Genomic DNA, 5,570 nt, shown 5'->3' on the forward strand with positions numbered 1-5,570 from the left:
CTTTCTAGGCAGCTGTCATTTACAGCTCAGTTACTATGCTCATGCTGCCAAGGACCTGCACACAAGCTGCTGTGATTTTCAGTTTTCTTGATGAATTCAGAAGGTATCCTAGTTTTAGAACTAGCTTGAGTGCTATGCCCTGGCTGTCAGAGATCCTTCTCATAAATCTTTTACCCCAAAGTAGTATTTTCAGGGCTTTGTGGTGCTTCTGCTATCAAGTCACTCACCGTGACATTCCTGCTTCAGAAGGCTGGGAGGTCTGAATGGGCTCCCCAGACCCTTGGCTATCCCAGCAGTTTATTAAGAAGTCCACAGAAAGTGTGACAACTTTCAGGAAAAAACATTTTGTCCACATCTATCTCACATATTTGCAATGTAAGATTAATTACAGGCTTCAGAGAAATCCTGTAATATTCCTAGCAAACCAAAATATTCTGAAAGCCTTGGTTGTGTCAGAAGGCCATGTGAGTCAGCTGTCTCTGCTTACATTTCGTTCATCTTCATTACTGTGCTTGTGTGTGAATTTCAAAAAGTTTGCAATCACTTCACCTGCAGACAGATTTTGTCCTGGACTTCATAGGGGCCAAAAATATGACAGAAGCAAGAGTTCTTTAGAATCCTCTCTCTTTGCCCAGGTCGGGGATGCAGAGGCATGAGACCTTTTCATATTCTTGGCTGGAAGCACAGAAACCCACAGAGAGAACATGATACAGCCAGGAGGGGCTGTATCATATTATAGCATTCATTTGTTATAAGCTAAATGAATCCAGCAGATGCTCCTCACAAATACTTGAGAGGAAGGTCCACAGAGCTGCTTGATATGAGGCTGTTTTTGAAAGTTTGAAAGGAGGAGGGCTTGGGGGGCTGTAGAAGCCTGATCTGTAGTCTCAGCTGCCATAGCCTTGGTTAGAACAGAGATTCCTTCTTTTTGTATCTGTTTACAACTGTTTTCTTTAAACATTGCTCTAACATTCATAAGCTCTCTACCTACCTCACACCTAAACTGGGCCCAGGTGGCTCAGTTGTAAAGAACCCGCCTGCCAAGCAGGAGACACATGTCTGGTCCTTGGGTTGGGAAATCCCCTGGAGAAGGACCTGGCAACCCACTCCAGTATCCTTGCCTAGGAAATCCCACGGACAGAGGAGTCTGGTGGACTACAGTCCATGGGGTCACAGAAGGTGTCAGACATGACTTGGTGACTAAACAATAACAAACTGGATGGGAGTCCATTATAATGTACTGGGCATAGAAAATTTGGCAAATGGAATGTTTTTCCCCAACTGTTCTTTACAATTGCATTTTATTTGGTGTTTTTGTTCATGTTTGTTATTTTTGATTTTGGCTGTTGCATGATATCTTGATTTTATCAAAATTATTCAAAGGCTTAAGAGGATTTATCAAAGTATAATGGTAACAATCCTGGAGGAGGGAATGGCTACCCACTCCAGTATTCTTGCCTGGAAAATCCTATGGACAAAGGAGCCTCGCAGGCTACAGTCCATGGGGTTGCACAAAGGCAGACATGACTTAGCAACTGAACAACGACAATGATGACAATAGTCACATCTATACTGTAACTCAGGATGTATGAACAGACTTATTAATAGAGAATGTGCATATAATGAACATACACTGTGAATTTTCATCAACCAGGTCAAGAAAATCCATGGAAAAGATGATTTTTCACACACAGAGAAAGGTATTGTTAGAAAGCATAACACTAGTTATCTGAAATTTGAGTGTTACTGGACTGACAACTTAGTTTACCCTAGTATTTAGTGTATTATACATTGAAAAACATCAAACAGAGGCATGAAGACATAGTAGCTTTTGCATCTTTTAAAAACAAGTACAACAATATATCCCCTAGGAATCATTTCAATTGCATTTAAGAAATTAACCCCTAAGTAACAGTGACTTGAATGGAGAGAGATTAATTTCTCTTCTTTCCCAGAAGAAGTCTGGGAGCAGGCAGTCTAGGGTTGATAGAGTAAATACAGGGTGTCATCAGAGCCTCAGGCTCTTTTCTCTTTATTCTACCATCTTAATACCTAGCTTCTGTTCTTAGAGTTACCTCATGGTCAAAGATGGCTGCTGGAGCTCCAGACATTACACTCCTACTCCAGTCAGTAAAAAGAAGTACAGAAAGGCACATCCATTCCTTTTCAAGGAGACTTCCCAAAGTCCTACACAAACACCTCTATTTATATTTCATTGACTGGAACTTAGTCACACGACCATCCTAACTGTAAGGAAAGTAGTCAGATATTCCTCCATCTGAGCAACTTAGCATCCATCTGAAATGTAAGGCTCTGATACTAAGAAGGAAGGGGGGAATGGGCATAATATAGCAGTTTTTTTCCACAAATGACTTCTAAAGCAAACTGATGCATTTTCCAAGGATAAGCCACAATGATGCTTTCTAGTAGAATACCAATAAATTTTGTTGCTAAAGGCAAAGAAAAGACCAAAAAGAAAGAAGAATCTTTAAAGTAGTACTACTCATGACAAAAATGAGCATTTATTGTACAAATCACACGAATTTGTAAAACTAGTCACAAAGTTAATAAATATCATGTTTGAGGATTATTGGTAAAACTCCCTTATGACACGGTTCTGTTGTGTATTGCTCAGTATCAGTGAAATGTAATGTGAATGGGGTAATTACTATCACAAGTGTATAATCATAGTAAATATTTTGCATTGCAGTTCTATAAAATCACTGATTTCTGAGTTTTAAAAAGCCCCTGATAAGTGTCATATTAAGGGACAAGTGAGGAAAAATTGTTTGACAATTTTTTGTTCTTTTTATTCCTAAAAACCCATGATGTAGAAGGATTTGGTTCCATTAGTTAATAATAACTTTGTAAGTCATGGTGTAGATAGGAAAACATACATTGAGATAAGTGCTGAAGGAGGACCAGACATGTTTACAGTGAGTAAAAAAGATTTCGTTGAAATGTGAAATTGCTTACTGTTTTATTCATGTGGAATAGGTGGCCGTGAAGGAGGCCACAGGTTTTCATTTAGAGTGAAATTTATAAATACAAATAGTGGCTACTTAGTGCATCAAGTTGGAGAAGGCAATGGCGCCCCACTCCAGTACTCTTGCCTGGAAAATCCCATGGACGGAGGGGCCTGGTAGGCTGCGGTCCATGGGGTCGCTAGGAGTCGGACACGACTGAGCGACTTTACTTTCACTTTTTACTTTCATACATTGGAGAAGGAAATGGCAACCCACTCCAGTGTTCTTGCCTGGAGAATCCCAGGGACGGAGGAGCCTGGTGGGCTGCCATCTCTGGGGTCGAACAGTCGGACATGACTGAAGTGACTTAGCAGCAGCAGCAGCAGCAGTGCATTAAGTTAAATGTATTCAACTTATGCAAGAAAAATTGGGTATCTAGTAAAACCTGCTGAGAGTATGCAGAACACACAGAGCCTGTGCCTGTGGTGGCGGCGGTATAGCTGTTCAACTTGTTAACAGTGGTGAAGTGGGGTGCCGTGTAGCTGACACCATGCCTTGGCCTTGTGAGACCTCAAGCAGAGAATTGAGTTCTATCTGCCTGGTCTTCTGACCTTTGGAACTGAGTGTTGCTTTAAGCTGTTAAGTTTGTGGTGATTTTTTGCAACAATGGAAAGCAAATGCAAATGAATACAATTTGTTCTAGAGGATAAGTAATAAACCCTAACAAGATTCAGGGGTCCACAGCACCAATGTAACATTTTTAGTCTAATGTTCTGGAGCACTCTGGAATATTCTTTCCAGTTGTGGGCAGATGATTGCATCTTGAACTTCCCACCACCAGAAAAGAAGACAGTGCCTGATAAATGCCTCTGATTTCAGGGTGCAGCACCCTAGGAATATTAAATCAACCCATTTACAGGGTAACATGGAAGATCGCCAGTTCTGTGTGGGTCTCAGAGCAGAAAAGGGATCTGTGGTAGGTCCAGCTGATGGATGCTTCCACACTGGGTTTGGAACCTATTTCAAGTATGAGTTTGCCTTTTCTGCTTGCATAGCCTCGGCCAGCATTGCTAATCTAGGGGTTAGACAGTGCTTGATCCATAAACATTGGATCCCACATAAAGTTACATTGGATCAAGAGACCTACATCACGCAACAAAGGAGGTGAGCAGTGTGTTCGTGACCATGGAGTCTATAGTCCTGTCACATACCCAAGCCCCACAGGCTGCTGGATTGACAGAAAGTGGGTGCCATGCCCTTTTGGAGAGAACACTCTGTGCAGATGAAATTGTATCCTCAAAGATGGAGCAGACACCTCAAATCATCACATATTATATGGTGCTGCGTTTGCAAGATGTGGAAGGCGTGGATCCTGGAAGCAAAAGGTGAAAGTAATAGTGACCCCACTTATCATCAGCCCTCGTGTCTCCTCTAGGGGGTTTGTGTTTTCCTTCTCTGCAACTTTGAATTCTAACATTTCACAGTGTTGGTTTTTAAAGGGGTAATGGGCCAAGGAACACAGCAAAATCCTATTTAGGTTATTAGTAGGATTAAGCTCATGCTTGATTATGTCAAATAGCTTGTCCCAAGAGTCCAGCAGGTAAAGCGAGTAGTCACCATACTGGCAGGAGTAATTGACCCAACCACCAGGCAGAAGAGGGGCAGCTCTTAACACATGATAAGCAGGAAGAATATATCTGACACTCAGGTGATCCCAGTGTAGATAATAAATGTAGCCAAAAACACAGTCTGTGAACATCATGGTGACCAGAGACCCATGGCCACTCTTATTCAAAGATAAGTGTCTGGGTCATCTCCACAATCCAGCCACCTAGACCAGCAGAGGTGTTCATTGATGGCAAAGAGACTCTAGAATAGATGGTGGTCGTCAGTCAGGATAAGTGTCTGTTACTGTCTGTTCAATGGCAGGGATGGTAGTTTTTCTCACTAACCTTCCTTTTGTAAGATTCTTCCAGGAAAAGTAATCAAACAGAATACTGGAGGAGCTTCTCCCAAAATTAGTTATATGAAGAAAGTGGGTCTCAAAGAAGTGATGAGCTGCCAAAAGAGGGTGCCACACCGTGGCAGATCCCCCTCCAACTTGTTGCATCATTCCCCTAGCTGGGGAGAGTGTTGGTGGCAGATAACTCTCGACTGAATTCCCTTTCTGGAACTTTCTTGAGGATGGAGAGAGCTTCCTTCCAGAGAGGAGCCTGCAATTAATACCCAATTTGAGGCAACTTTGAAGAATGGCTTCAGCTCCAGAGTTTCCTGTGGGATTGACTAAGAGCTTTGTGGAGATGGCATTACATTTCCAATTCACCCTCTCCCCATTCCCAAATCATTCCCCAATAAACCTCCTGCAATCTCTATGTTGGAGTATGATTCTTGGATTTCTGACCTGTGACAGAAGGTTTGTGCCAAATTATATCCCAGTAGAAATACCTGAAATGATAGTTTCATCACAGAATTTCTGGCATTGAATACCTTGCTTTTTTATAGTTAGGGATTTCCCCCCCTTGTTGCTATCATATAAATATGGTGCAAAGTGGTGCACTAGTTTTACTTGGAATTTTAAAAATTACTAGCAAGGTTGAAAAGACT

This window comes from Bos grunniens, chromosome 6 (assembly GCF_055505025.1).
Source record: "Bos grunniens cultivar Pamir isolate PY7600 chromosome 6, Bosgru_T2T1.0, whole genome shotgun sequence".
Classification (NCBI taxonomy): domain Eukaryota; kingdom Metazoa; phylum Chordata; class Mammalia; order Artiodactyla; family Bovidae; genus Bos; species Bos grunniens.